Here is a 16,135-nt window from a genome sequence, read left to right on the forward strand (position 1 = left end):
CCTGGATACCAATGGGTTCAAGTTAGGCAATTTTAGTAACAACAATTGTCTCCACTCTTGGCTCTTTGCCTGCTTTAGTGACACTTACTGTCTTGCTATCTCTTCAACATGTGACTTCACTCTTGTGCTGTACTGCTACTGCCTTTGCTGCCAGCTGCTTGCATTGTTTTGATACTTTATTCAAGTCTTGGCTCTTCAAAGTGCAAAGGAAAACATTCTTTTTCCCCAAATCCTATTTACTGGTCAGAATGATAGTTACGATTACTTGTTTACTGTGGAGCAGCTGCAGTCAGGGGTAGAACACTCGCCTTACAGGTACAAGGCCCTGTTTTCAATCTTCAGCACTGCAAAATCAGACAAACTTATTTACTACCAATTTTGTCCCACTAGAATATAAGCACAAGCTATATGTGGGAGGAAGTATTTATTCATCATTATATGCACAATGTCTGTACAAAGTAACAGTCATTTCATATACAAGCAAGGAAAGAAGAGATTATGTAAGTGGCACTGAGGCAAGAAAATAGGGCAGAGAAGGTCCAGAAAAACCCAACATGGAGGCTGAGACTTAGTCTATCAAAGAAACCAGTTAAAAGAGAGGAAGATGGGAAAGCTCCCCAGCCAAGAAATGAACAAAACAGAGGGTGACAGTCCTTCTTACTACTGAGCTTGTGATCTTCTTTCTAACGCTAGTCTGCTGTCTTCTCTTACCATCTGCACACCCCTGTCCAATTCCTTGTTCTAGAACACATGAACCTAGAAATCGTAAGTGATGGCAGTGCAAACAGTGAAGTAATGGCTTTAGAAAACCTGTCCTATTAGAAACATTGTCAGAAGAAGGTTTTTCATGAACTGTGGAAATGAATTAAAGGCTTAAAGCAAACTGTGAAGTGTATATTTAAGAAAAGTTACTGTGGAGATGGCTGAGTGGATAAAGCACTTGTCATGCAAATTCAAGGACCAGAGTTCAGAGTCAGGATCTGCAAACTCAAGCAGAGTAGACAGTGCTGTGGCTCATATGCAGCTGCTATGTATTCAAATGTTAATTGCTTGCTCCCCAAGTTCCTTAAGAGCAAATCCTCATGTATCCAAACAAACCTTGGCTCCCAAATTGTCCCTGACTGGCAAATAAAGTGCCTACACCTGGGCTGGGCAGGTGAGAGATGGGCAGAGCCTTGGTTCAAGGGCTTTGGGGTGGGGATGGGGGGCACAGAAGGACTACAGGGGAGACAGGAGGAAGGAGAAGCAGGTAGCGATGGGTTAGTGTGAACCAGGAGCACTTGGCCCAAGCAGCTTACTCTGAGGACTGGCCTGATGGAGCAGGAACAGCCGAAGTGGAGCATGTGCAAGTATTTTATGGTGTTTGGGAAATGGGAAATAGACAAGATAGTTTAGAAGGTTAATATCTGCCCAGCCCCAGGTGTATTAAGGCTTATTAAAAATCTTAGAGGTTTCTGTGCCCATTTATTTCTAAAATAGCAGGTTAAGGGATAACTGCCACCTTAATAATTATATTAACCAATATTAAATATTAATAATTCCAGAACAAGACAGTAGTGTGTTTACAATCTCAACACTCCTACAGGGAAATGAGTAGTGGAGACAAGAAAATCCCAGGAAACTCAAGGGCCAGCTAACCTGAGGTAGAAAATGTGAACAGCAGGAGACCTTGGAGAAGGTGAGGACCAACGGTCTCACAAATCATACAAGTTAGGCGCACATATACCATATCCATATCCCCCACATAGAGGGGCTGGCAGCACTGAACATTGGTCAAAAACAGAAAGCTCTGTAGAATCTTAATCTGCCCTATTGCCATGTTAATAATAGCTCTGAAAACAAAATAGCTCCCAATCACAGAAAACCACAGGGGGCAGCCACTGAAGGATAGTGGGGTTAAAGTGTCTTCAAGGCTTCATTCCCAGAGAAATGCAATCATCTAACGTATTGGCAATTTCTGGAAGATCCTACCTACAAACCTATCTTTGCTTGGCACTGACCTAGAGTTTAGCCAATGCCAAAAGCCATTCCCTAGAGGGGAATTATATAAAAAATTTAAAATCCTTGAGGTACTGGAGAAACAAATGAAACAAACACTTGAACAACCAAAAGAGACTAAATAGAAAAGCTGAGGAATAAGCTGGGTGTGGTGCCCCAAACCTACAGTCCCAGAGTTTAGAAGATTAAGGTAGGAGATTCGGGACTTCAAGGCCATTCTCAGCTATAAGAGACCCACGCTCGCTCACTCAAACAAACAAATGGAGAGGAATCCTACAGATGACATGCCTACACAAATTCTCAAGAATCTATAGGTAATATCCTGGACCTTTTTATAGGTCCAGAAGGACCTATATAAACATGCTACGCATATTGTATGTTTAAGTAATATAGACACAATTTATCAAAGTGTAAAATAAAATGCCAAGAAAATATGCTACATTTTAGAATAAGCCTTTGAATAATAAACACCTTTAAAGAAGCGGATAATCAATGAACAGAATCAAAAAAGGCAGTCTCTGCACTTGATAGCATTTTAACCTCCATGAAAATTCCCATCCTTACCTAAATTAAGAGACAATTCAAAACAACCCTTCTTAAGGTAAAGAAATGTAAGCTAATTGATATTTACTTTTTTGTGTTTCCTCTCTATTTTATTGTAGCATAATACATATATTAAAATTTACTATCTCATCATCACCACCTATTTCATATTCTTTTCATCTTGTAAAACTCAAATTTTACAACCATTAAACAGTCCCCATGTTGTCTCTGCCCCTTTTCATTCCCTAGTAGCCACCATTTCACTGTATGTCTTCTTGTTTAAACTTTAAAGATACATGCTTTATATACACGTACTTATATTTACAATTAGAAAATGAACATTAAAACCGGGCAGTAGTAGCACATGCCTTAAACCCCAGCACTCTGGAGGCAGAGGCAGGCAGCTCTCTGAGAGTTTGAGGCCAGCCTGGTCTACAGAGTGAATTCTAGGTTCTCTAGACAGAACCCTGTCTCAAAAACAACAACAACAACAACAAACAAACAAACAAACAAACAAGAAAAAATATTTGTACATTATTGTAGGGTTTGTTTTTATTAGCTAATATTTTAAAACATGTGCTATACTTAGCGGTCTTAGCTAGGGTTACTATTGCTGTAATGAAACACCATGACCAAAGCAACTTGGGGAGGAGTTTATTTGGCTTAGGATTCAACATCATTGTCCATCACTGAAAGAAGTCAGGACAGGAACTCAAACAGGGTAGGAACCTGGAGGCAGGAGCAAATGGAGAGGCCAAGGATGGGTGCTGCTTACTGGCTCGCATGGCTTACTCAGGCAGCTTATAGAACCCAGGGCCACCTGCCTAAGGGTGGTCCCACCCATAATGGGCCAGGCCTTCCCATATCAATCATTAATTAAGAAAATGCCCTACAGGCTTGCCTATAGCTCAGTCTTAGGGAGGCACTTTCTCAATTGAGCCTCACTCCTAGCCAGTGACTCTAGCTTATGTCAAGTTGACATAAAACTAGCCAGCACACTGGTGCTATTTCAGACAGTTTTCTATAACTTACCTATATAAAGTAAGTAATCCTATATAACTGTTATTATCCCAACTTTACAGGTGAGGACACAGGCTCTGAGAGATTAAATCATTTTGCCAAGGTCATATAATTAGTAAGTGAGGAGGCCAACTGTCAAGTTAGACAGTTTTCCTCCAGGGTCTTGCACTATCTAGTTTGGGGGGGGGGGGGCCTCAAACTTACAATCCTGCTCTAAAAGTGCCTAAATTACAAGCACACACTCCCACACCAGGCAAGGCTATGCAAACTTTGTAAATCTCACCCAAAGAATATCATGCATGTTGATTATGCTGAGAACATCATGTTTATCTCACTTGGTTAGCAAGGTCCTTTAGTAAAAGTTACATTTATGCGACATATTAGAAGAACTGTATGAAAATTTAGCAGTTTTACATATTAATGACACCCTTGGATATACCAAAATATGCCCTTCAAATGGCTGGCTCAGCCACCCTTTACCTCTTGGAAAGAAGCTGTTCTGGTGAATCGTAATTAATTGTCACCTTGACTGGATTTAGAGTCACTATGGAAACACACCTCTGCATGTGTCTTGCGAGGGTGTTTCCAGAAAGGTTTATCTGAGGAGGGAAGACTCCCCTTGACTGTGGGAGTCGGGGTCCTGGACTGACAGAAGGCACTGAGCTGACCACCGCTCTTCTCTCTTACTTCCCGTGACTACTATGTGAGCCGCTGCCTTACTTTCTTGCTAGCATGATTCATCCACTAACGTGGACTCTACCCTCAAACTGAGACCCCAAAATAAACCCTTCCTTTCCTGCTTTTGTCAGTCATTTTGTCACAATAACGAGAAAAGTAATACAGAAGTCACCTGATAGGCCAGCTCGAATTCTAGATATAACATAAACCATGTTATGTATGTTGCTCTGTCACTTTCCCCCAAATAACCCACAAGGCTGCCCGTCTCAAAGGGAACCCAAGACAAGGACAGGCAACAAATCACGGTGGCAATGCAGCTATGTCATCATTTGGCCATTTAATCCTGGCCCTTAAATCCAGCAAACTTAATGGTGTTCCAAGTGCATGAGCGATGATAAGGTGGCTGGCAAAGCTACCAGTGGGTCCCTACAGAAGACACAACAGGGGACTGTAGGTCAAGAACTCCACATAAAGCAAGGCTTCCCAGCCTGGTATGTCACAGCTTGCAGTTCAGTCCTAAGTCACTACCCACAAAATTCCACTCACATTTTCTCTACATTTGACAAAATATCTCCAATACCATCAAATATCCCCTTGGGAGCAAAACTGCCCAGCTGAGAACTACTACTCTAAAAGAGACTATGCCTCCTGAAGATGATCATTCTCCTTTTGAGAAACAGCTCCTGACCTGGCTTTTGGACCCTGGAAGAAAGTATTCATAAGCCTCCAAAGTGACCATGTACCCTAACCAATCTTCAGGAACTGAGTGCTCTGATCCACCAAGCCAAAGGCAAATGTGCCACAGCATTTTATCAGTAATGGAAGTGACAGACACACATTAGTTCTTTTCTCCTCTTCAGTACACAAAGGAGGACCTCTCTTTCTCTATCTTCTAGACTTGTTTTGATCGAAAGGTAAAAATGATGTCCATAAAGGCATTTCACCTCCAGAAAGCAGTATCTAGCAAATCCGTCCCTTGCTGTTCTGATAACAGAGTCAAAGGGATACACACTACCAAGTGAAGATGCTGCCTGTAGCCACCAGGCCTATAGCAGATCTCATGAAGGAATAAATAACCATTTCCTTTAAAAACAAACAAACCCAGGCCATTATTTGAATATTGGTTGTAACTACTGTGACATTACCAGCTAACCCTGACTACAGCTGTTATATACACAGCAAGATTGCAGCAGACCACAAACACAGAGAAAAGGAATGACTCTAGTATCTAAGGTTTTTACTTCTGCATGTCACCTCTGCCTTACTCTGTGACCTATAAAATTCCCTACAACCAAAAGCAAAGAAAAAAAAATGACTTTGGTTTGTGTGTGGTTTCATACATTGAGCTGACATTATTACAACAAAGTAGCCCACTAGGAAGAAGAAAAGGAAAATACCCCAGTAGGCTCAGCTTTACACAATGTATAAAGTTATAAAAATAAGGACTTAAAAAGAGGGGTGACCACAGATATGGATACAATAGTTTGGCTAAATGGTTTTTTGAATTAGTACTTGCTTAAGTAGGCTTGTGAACAAATGGCCCTGTTAGCAGGGACTGAGATATAAATTAAAGAATTTTTTTTTGAGATAGTCTTGCTAGGCAACCCAATTTGTAATCCCTCTGCCTAGGCCGCTGGAGTACTGGGATCACAGGCACCTTCCCACATTCATCATGTTGATGAACAATGCCATGAGAAAGCAAGCTGTCTCACTTCTCCAAGCACTGTCTGTAGAACTTTCCTCTACGGAATATCTTTAACTGTGTGCTAACTATCCTACTCTTCCTTCACCTCTCAAGTGAAGAATCACCTCCCCTTACAAACCTTCTCCCTCTGTCAATGCAGATTTCCTCTCCCACCCCAAGCTGCTGACCTAGGGCCCAGGGCTGTGAACAGAATCCATAATATGTCAAAAAGAACAAGACATATTCACATCAGATTATGAACATATGCACAGGGTGTGGGGCACAAAGTTTTCTGTGATTTGGATTCTAATAAAAATTACTGGTATTTTCATTGTCAAATTAATAGTTATTAGAGACATTAAAATATCATTTGTGTTCATTACTGTTTCATAATATATTTCTGCCCTACCCTGGATAAAAAGAGTTCTGATCTCACCAATATGTAGTTAAACATTATCGTAGGTGTTTCTTTGAGGTTACTGTGGATAATAGTTAACTATCTGTAGATAAATGAAACATTTCCTTTACTTGGGGTGGGTAGTTTTCACACATAGAACAAAAATGCTAAACCTCCTCCCAAGTAAAAGCATGTTCCTCCTGCCTGAATTTGCCTTTCTCCTAAGACATCACCATTTTCTTATCTTTGGGGTCAAATTTCTGCCCTTTCTGCATCTCAAGACAGATAATTTTAGTGTAGAATAACTACATCATCTCAAGCTCTTAGGCATTTGGACACTGACAGGAATACACCATCAACTCTGATGAGTTGTTTGCCAACATATCTTGCAGTTCTTAAGACTGGTTAATTTAGTCTTATGAGCTAATTTCTAACCATTTCTGTATCCTTTATTAGTGGTTGTTTTTCTGGAGAACACTGATAAATATACCTTAAATATGAAAATATATGCTGAAACCATCTCTTGGAACAGAATGCTTATATTAGATCATGCACCAGTATGCACTTTTCAGAATAGTGACATGTAAGACTAGTGAACAAGCAGGTCTCACATCAGAGGACAAACGTTAGGGCATATAAAAACAACCCTTTCTCTTGGGCTTGGGGAAAATCTTTTCCCTCTACCTTAGAACACTTTCATTTAGTAATGCCCGTCCAAAAGGTCAGCTTCGCCTCTCCCTCTCACACCTTGTAAAAACTGATGTGGTAAACAAAGGCATAGTGGTAGCTATTTCCAATTGAGCTTGAAACTTAATACTTTTTCTTCTCAGAAACTTGTGGACAAGTTTGCAAATCCTATTATTAAAATGCAGCTTCTCTAGAGGAGAGAGTATGTCTCTGTTGAGTTTGTATTTCTGTTTCTTAGTAAGATTAAGTACATAGAAGTTAATTCATAAACAAGCAGCTTGATAGCAGCTACACAGTCAATAGCAGATACAGTAATGAGGAAAAGCAGCAAGTAGGAAAAAGATGATTAGTTTATATATAATATAGAGCCCTATCCTTGAGCCCATTGATCTAGCCTATACATACACTTAACTAAGCCATTTATAAACTCTACTTGCAATTATGTATATGAAAGACTAAGCTCTACCTTTTAAAATCACATAAGTTCTGTATAACAGGGGTTTCTAAAGGTGTGTGTTTGTGGGGTTTGCTTCCCCTACTCCAAGGCAGGGCTTCTCTGGGTAGTGTTAGCTGTCCTGGAACTTGCTCTGTAGAGCAGGCTGGCCTTGAACCCAGAACTCAAGAGATCCGCCTACTTCTGCTTCCCAGGTGCTGGGATCAAAGGTGTACGCCACCACAGCCTCTCTCTAAAGATGTTTCTTAGAAGATGAGTGCATCCACTTCATTTTTCTCCCTTCTGCCTAGAAGTGGTCAGCCAGTACCACTAGGTGACCTTGATCATGGAAGACAAACTAAACCAAGGGCAAAGGAGAAACAGAGGAGTTTGGATCTCTAACAATTCTGAAGTATATCAGCCCTATACTTTTTATTTCTGATTTTTAAAATTGTAAACAAGGAAGTAAACTATTTTTCAAAAGCAGAGGTTATTTATTTTGTATGTTTATTTTATTCTATGTTTTGTTTTGCTTGTTTGTTTATTTTTCAAGACAGGGTTTCTCTGTATAGCCTTGACTGTCCTAGAACTACACTGGAATCAGGCTGTCCTAAAACTCAGAGAGATCTGCCTGTCTCTGCCTCCTAAGTGCTGGGATTAAAGGCGTGTGCCACTATGCCCAGCTCTTTTATCTGCTTTTAGAAGTCAAACACAATTCCCAACTGGTAAAGCAGAATGTGACTTTAGCAACAAATCTGTTGTACTAGACACCTTCAGCCACTTCGGTGGGTCTCAACTTAATGTGGATAAAGTATAAGGTTTTTCTGCTGTAAAAGAAGGGCCAAGTAGGAAGCAAGACTGACTGAAGAGCCTCTAAGCTCTGGGGTATACCACAATTACAATTCAGTTGACTCAGTGAAAGGAGTCCAGGACACTGAAGGTTATAGTATAGAAAAGTGATGTAGCTTGCAAAACTTACCGAAAACACAAAACTGCAAGAAAGTCAGAATTAGGAAAATAAAATATTTTATTGAAAAGAAAATGTTAGAAAGTTGTTTAAGAGATGGCTCAGAGGTTAAGAACAGTGCTTGTTCTTTGAGAGGACTCAGGTTCAATTCCCCCCTCACATGGCAACTCACAAGTGTGGGTAAAACCAGTTCCAGGGAATGTGACGCTCTCTGCTGGCTACCACGGGCATCACATGCACATAGTACACAGACATGCAAGTAAATAAATAAACAAGTTCTAAAAAGCTGTTTAAAAGTTGCACTAATTCTTACTTTAAAAGGAGAACAACTGCCCTAAGTGTGGTGGCCTACGCCTTTAACCCCAGCACTCTGGAGGCAGAGACAGGGGGATCTCTGTGAGCCTGGTCTACAGAGTACGTTCCGGGATGGCCAGGGTTGTTACACAGAAAAGGGGAGGGGGGAAGAAAGGGAGAGACAGAGAGAGAGAGGGAATAGACAGACAGACAGACAGACAGACAGACAGACAGAGACAAAGACACAGAGACAGAACTGACTCAGATTTAACTTTGAAGAAATTTGACTTGAAGAAACACTGATATAGCAAAAGTTAGGGCTGATTCTCATTATCATATTTACCTAATTCACAAAAATTTTGAACAAATCCTTCATGCTTTCCATTTAATGTCTTTTAAACTTTAAAATATTCTTGCAGTTATTATTTTTGTGTGTGGTATGTGTAGGTCCTACAGGCTACTGTGTATGTGTAGGTAGAGATAAGAGAACGACTTTTAGGAGCTGCTTCTTCCTTCCACCGTGATGTGGGTTTGGGGGCTGAGCTCAGATCACCAGGCTTGGAGGTGAAACCTTCACCCACTGGCCATCTTGCCAGCCCAGTTTTGAAGTTCTTATTTGATGTCTTAGTAAACTTTTCATAAATTTTTATGGTGGTTATGTTGTTTATGGGTTTTCTCTTGCTCATACTGTTCACATTGACTAGAGCTTGTAGCACATGTGCCTAAAATGCACCTCTACCAAACTATATCCCCAGCCTCTGTTTTTCATTCTTAAGGAAAATGGAAAATAACCTGGTCCCTCTGTGGCTTACTCCACAGACCTACATAAAGGATTACATAATCCAACATTATAAAAACACAAATATACAAACTTTCATTGTCTTTAATTTAAAAGAAAAAAAGCTGACAATCCACTATGTCCAATACTGGGTATATATCCAAAGGGATGAAATCAGTGTTAAGTGATACTGGCATCTCATGTTTATTGAGGTATTATTCACAACAGCCAAAAGTAAGTGTCTACTAACTAACTGCTGAATGAGTAAAGAAATGTGCCATATATACAATAGAACATCATTGAGTCAAAAGATGAAATCTTGTCATCAGTGACAACATGGATAAGCCTGTAGTGCTTATGTTAAATGTTAGTCACATAGAGACAATTATCATATGATCTCTCATGTACAGAATCTTTAAAGACTGATCTCATAGAAGTAGAGAGTAAACGAGTGGTTACAAGAGGCTGGGAAAGCGGGAGGGAGGGATAGAAAAAGGTTAGGTAATGGAGCGATAGAAATTCTGATGTTGTTACATAGTGAGATGAGTACAGATAACTGAAATTATCTATATTTCACAGAAGCTAGGATTTTCAGTGTTCTCACCACAAATATACAAAAATAAGTATCTGAAGACTTCAGGAAGGTCACCCTGACTTGCATGTTATATAATATATGCATGTAGTGTATATGTATATATTAAAACATCATATAGCACCCCATAAATGTGTATAACTATGTGTCAACTTAAAAAATGGAGCAGGAGAGATGGTTCAGTAGGTGAAGGTGCTAACTACTTAGTTTGACAAACTGAGTTCAATCCTCAGAACCCACATGGTGAAAGGGGAGAATCAACTCCCCCTAACTGGCCTCTGACCTCCACACATCTGCTCTATGTGAGCCCATAATACAAATATACATATATATACTAAATAAATTAAATACTTTTAAAAAGAGATAAGATAGCTGGACTTGACAGCACATGCCTGTAATCCTAGCAATTGAGAAGTTGAGGTTCAAGGAGAGTATTCGGGACATGAGATCCTGACACAAAGCAAAACTAAATAAATGATAAAATATAAGAAAGAACCAATAGAGCCAAAGAGATCTGGGCTAATGAGATGGCTCAGAGGGTAAGAGGGCTTGCCACGTAAGCCTGAGTTTGATCCCCCAGCAACCACAGTGGAAGAAAAGAACTTCAAAGTTGTCCTGTCACCACACACACCCCACCCTCCCAAAAGTACATGCGCATACACAGTAACAAATGCTTTTGGTTCTGGTTCTGGTTTTGGTTTGTTTGTTTGTTTGTTTCCGAGACAGGGTTTCTCTGTGTAGCCTTGGCTGTCCTGGACTCCCTTTGTAGACCAGGCTGGCCTCGAACTCACAGTGACCTACCTGCCTCTGAGTCCTGAGTGCTGGGATTAAAGGTGTGCACCACTACTGCCTGGCATAAATGTTTTTGTTTTGTTTTGTTTTTTGGAGAACCAAGGATTACTTCCATAAGAGGTGGCAGGGTCTCATGTAGGATGACCTCAAATTTGCTACATAGCTAAACTCTGGGCTGGCTCATGCCACCATGTCTGGCTTATGACGTACTAGGGATCGAACCCAGCCAAACATTCTAGGGACCAAACTACATTTCCAGACCCATTAATAGATTATTACCAAGCCAGGTGTGAGGCACAGCCATCACTCAGAACACAGAGGTAAATTTAGCTTGGACTACTAGCGAAACTCACTTCAAACTAACCTCAGAGCAAAGCAAACAACAACAAAATATATCAGGATGCTAGTTTCAGTACATTAACGGGATGATAAAAGAGAAAATACAGCCAGGTGTGGTAATGCCACCTGTAATGCCAGCACTCTGGAAGGGCAGGATATTTATGAATTCACAGCCAGCCAGAGCCACACAGTGATACCTGTCTCAAAAGACAGAGAGAGAGAGAGAGAGAGAGAGAGAGAGAGAGAGAGAGAGAGAACGTCATGCATGTGATGGATGATGAATTAACTTATGTAAATTTCTTGAAGGTTATATACAGTTAGTCTATAACAAAATGAGTATTTGGTGACCCATCTTTACCTAATTCAGTGTCAGTGCCCTTTACCACAACATATGACTATTACTTTGGCAGCCAATCCTCAAAAACCTAAAAATTATTATAATTTTATGAATAATTAAATTATACCATTTTCTATACTACACAGTTGAATTTCTACTTCTTCCCATTTACTTTTTCTCATACTTGTCTCAAACAGCCAAGTCTCTAAACATTAGGTCTAACTAAAGTCCTTAAACTTCTAAACTTGACTCATGTCAAGGTCAAAAGATTTTCAATTCAGCCGGGGCTCTGTGGTGCACGCTTGAAATCCCAGCACTCAGGCAGAGGCCAGAGGACCTTTGTGAGTCTGAGGAAAGCTTGGTCTACAAAGTGAGTCTAGGACAGCCAAAACTACACAGAGGAACCCTGTCTCAAAAAACCAAAAAGATTTGCAATTCTAAATTTACTACATATTTAGCAAAGATCTACATAATACATAATACAATGTTTGACTGAAAACTGTTTAATCAACCTGTAATTCTTTTTTTTTTTTTTTAAGCTTCCCCCTCCCCCTGACAGGGTTTCTCTGTGCGGCCCCGGCTGTCCTGGAATTTACATAAATCTGCCTACCTCTGCTTCCTGAATGCTGGGATTAAAAGTATATGCAACCACCTCCCAGCTAAATTTGCAATTCTTATTTCTCAATTTTAATTTAAGTCTAAGACAATATAGTTTTCTGACATTAATTAGGAAAATAAGATTACTAAGTATCTTTGCAAATTAATTAGTATAGGACTAATTTGTGAAAGAAAATTGCTTGATTTATAGAAAGCAGTTAAGTGCCAAGTAAAAGCTAATCCAAGCCAAAACAATAAGCACATTTTTATTTTTGGCAACTTCAACTTCTGGCTAGAAAAGCTACTCCAGCTATGACATCAAATAGAAACAGTTTACTAAGCTATAAAATACTGGCAGATTTGGTTCACTGAGCTTAAGCTGCTGTTACTGGCTCTTACCTGTCAAGTGACAGAAGCTGAATTAGACCAAAGGCTTTCAAGTGAAGGCCAGATGTAAACCACGTAATTCAGGGATTCCCCCTCTGCCCCCAAGTGCACCTGCCTCCTCCATATTCCCCCACCATTAAGACTCTAAAGGGAAACACAGATAAAACATATGCGTGTATCCTTCCCCCTGCCCTCCCCCCTGCCCCCTCCCCCCCCCAAACTAAGCCCCCTCCCCCCCAAACTAAAACACCTTCTGGTCTATTTTGAGATATCTCTATCTTCATAGAATTCTCAAAAGTATGTCCAAATCTTTAGTGTGTAGCATGTGTATGTATGTATGTATGTGGTATGTGGGGCTGCTGTGTGTAGGGGCACACATGTGCAGGTGAGTATGTATGTGAAGGCCAGAAGTGTCTTCCTCATTCACTCTCCACCTCACATTTATCGAGATGTGTCCAGTTGAATCCACAACTTGCCAATCTGACTAGTCTAGCTGGCCAGTGTGCACTGGCAATTTCCTGTCTGCCTCTTAAATGCTGGGGCTATGGACTGGCTACCAACAGCCAGCTGGCATTTATGTGGATCCTGGGGATCCAAACTCGTTCCTCACACTTGAATGGCATGTACTACACCTGCTAAGCCACCTCCTAGATCCTCAAAGGCCCTCCTTTTAAAGAGTATTCTATTAGTAGCAAGCATAAGGAACAGAGCTAGAAAGGGAGGCTGTGGCAGCAAAGAGCTGTATTAACAGTAGGTGTAAACCACCTTCATAGACTTCTGTGCCAGCACTCACTAGAATCCACTATGTTACACTTGAGACACAGAGAAATATTCAGTTACTATAATGGGAAAGTACATAGTCTACTAACCAGACAAATGTAAAAGGAAATGGACAATGAAACACAAAAATCCTGTTGTTCTGGCATTAAAATAACAACAAAATATTATTTTGTATAGTTGACAGTACAATATGGTTGAGGCTTCTGCCCATATTTTATCATTTTAGAAAATAATTGATGGAAAGCTGTTAATTCTAACTATGTAGTACTGGCCTGTTATTTGTTTTTGGGGTTTTGTGTGTGTGTGTGTGTGTGTGTTTGCTGTTGTTTTTAAATAACAAATCTCAGTCAGGCTGAAAAGTCATTCAAGAACTTAATATACTACAATAAAATGTTAAAGCTGTGAACTAACAACAATGAAACAAATCCATACTGCCTATTAAGAAAGCTTTTAGGACTGGTTATGGTGGTACATGCTTTTAATCTCAGTACTCAGGAGGCAAATGTAGATGGTATTTGTGAGTTCAAGGCCAGCCTGATCTACAGATCTACAGAGTGAGGCAATCTGAAGAGAGCGAGATTGAGAGAGAGAGAGAGAGAGAGAGAGAGAGAGAGAGAGAGAGAGAGATCCATTTGAAGCAAGCAAAACTATGTCCTTACTATCAGTGTTTCAAATTACTTACTTGTAGCTTTGACGCTGAAATCTTTCAAAAGACAGACTCTCCATGATTTATAGATAATCACCCAGGTACTATTAGAAGCTAATTTGACAGTGTTTTTAAAACTATGGTAATTCCCTACCCAAGTGTTTGGTTTTTGGCATTCTACAATGACACCTACTGGCCACTGAAAATCAGCCATTAGTTGGGTAAGACAGCAAGAGTAGGCTGGTTACATAAGAGAAACACACACTCTCTCTCTTATCAACCTACATAAAGGCTAATGTTTATTTACAGGTATGTAAAGCACTATAGAATTTCACCTAAAGCAAAAATATAAGATTTCTTAGTGACTAAGATAGCCTTATTCTTGTAAAAAGATAGAAGACAAGTAATAAAACAAAAGTTATCATTTCAAAATTGTATTTAAAGCACTGACCAATACTTCAGTGTGTTGGGCATTTTGAAATAAATTCTAATGACCCATTTCTTCTCAGATGATATTGAGAAAGAGAGAGAGAGAGAGAGAGAGAGAGAGAGAGAGAGAGAGAGAGAAGAGAGCGCCAAATTTTAACTTTATATGCGCTAACATAAATGATCAATAGTAGAAAAAGATCATATCTTAGAAAGTCTTTCTAACATGTAGTTCAAAAGCAAGCCCAGAAAGACAATACACTCCCCGATCCCACATCTGTCCTCATCTTCTAACTTGACGGCAGCATCTCAAGCAGCTTACATTTTGGTAATTTATAGTGCTACTTTTTAAAGTGTTTTTCCAGTCTTTGAACATGATTTTCCCAGTGAGTATTAAGTACCCGTCCACAATACACACGGGAAGGAGTTCGTTTTAGTACTGTATCTCACCATTCAAACCTTGAATTTAAAAGACTTTTCAAAACAAAATAGTCTTGAATTTGTAAATACATTTTTATCTAAGTCCATGACATTCAAGGAGCTTATTTTTTTTAAACGCAAGACACAACTCACAACTAGCTTCTCAGACTTAACGAAGCAAATCACTTAAAAATCGACACTCCACTATTTAGATTTCCATCTTATTTTCACAGTCCTTAACGTCCAAACATTGGGGGGGGGGAACGAGTTGTCTACCAATTTGTTGTTCATTTTTCGAATCCGCGTTTACCAATTCTTCCATAGATTTATAAGGGTCTCCCCCTTTCTGAAGGTTAAAGCCCAGTCGTGTTACTACAAACCACGAATCTGACAACACTCATCTCAAGCTAACGTCGTGCCGTCTCTCAAGCCAAGTCCATATTTGGGCTAAGTGCTTCGTGACTACTCTTGCCTTCCTGCTGTCCTCCTCCTCCTCCTCCAGAGCCTGCCTGGGTAAAGAAAACACTAGAGCGAACCACAACAAGAAAGTGCTCAGATGTATCAATGGGTCGCAGGAGCTGCTCTTCCACCAGGATCAGTCGAGTTGTTTGGAAAAAAAAAAATAATTACCACGGGTTACATAATGTACAGTCGCTAGATCTGACCACCAATAAATATCTTTCTTCTCCTCCACATCGCTCCCTATCCCAGGAAACGGCCCTAGGTTCCCTCACTCAGGTGTCTGCAATGCCGCGTCCTTCTCTTGCCGGAGGCTTCCTGCAAGAAATTCCTTCACCCCTAGTCTCGCTCCCGCCTCCTTCCCGCCCCAGCCCGCGCAACCTACACCCTCACGCCCTTGCTAGGGCCCCCCGAGTCGCCCCCACAACACTCAGTCCCCCAAGCCGCCTCAGCAGTCGCCTTCTCCTCACGACCCTCCGGAGCTCGCTACCAGGTCTGCAGGGCTCCGGGTCCGCCACCAGCCCTGCTGCCGCCGCCTCCCCACCTCACCTCTGTCAGCTCCCGGCTATCGCGTCCGCAGCCGGAGAAGAAAACCCTCTTCACCCGGCTCCGTGCCTTCCCCCCACTAAGACAGCACCGCCGCCTACCTGTCACCCCGCAGCCTCAGGCTTCCTACCGCCACCGCCTCCCGCAGCAGCCTGCCAACTGCAGCACAACAACCAGTCCTCTCATTGAGTGGGCCCACGCGCTTAATAACAGCCGCTCTCATTGGCTGCGCCGTGGCTTTGACCCGCCCCCCCCACACCCTCGGTGCTCCACCGAAAAAGATTCCGTCCGGGAACAAGGGAAACACGGCTTCTCGACTCTTCTCCTCAGCGCCT

The 16,135-nt window shown here is 41.0% G+C and overlaps 1 protein-coding gene across 3 annotated transcripts in view; it reads right to left on the reverse strand.

Moving 5' to 3' along the window:
• The window catches only part of HYCC2 (hyccin PI4KA lipid kinase complex subunit 2), a 63,746-nt gene extending 47,697 nt beyond the window's left edge, over window positions 1–16,049 (reverse strand). For 2 of the 3 annotated variants that reach the window (XM_084778686.1, XM_084778684.1), the window contains exon 1: window positions 15,902–16,049. The gene's annotated coding sequence lies outside the window, so the exon portion shown is untranslated. Of the gene's footprint in view, window positions 1–15,803 lie in introns of all 3 variants that reach the window. The other variant, XM_084778685.1, reaches the window with a different exon arrangement.
• Window positions 16,050–16,135: the final 86 nt, after the last annotated feature.

This window comes from Acomys minous, assembly GCF_964271855.1.
Source record: "Acomys minous genome assembly, chromosome: 4".
In the NCBI taxonomy this organism is placed as follows: Eukaryota; Metazoa; Chordata; class Mammalia; order Rodentia; family Muridae; genus Acomys; species Acomys minous.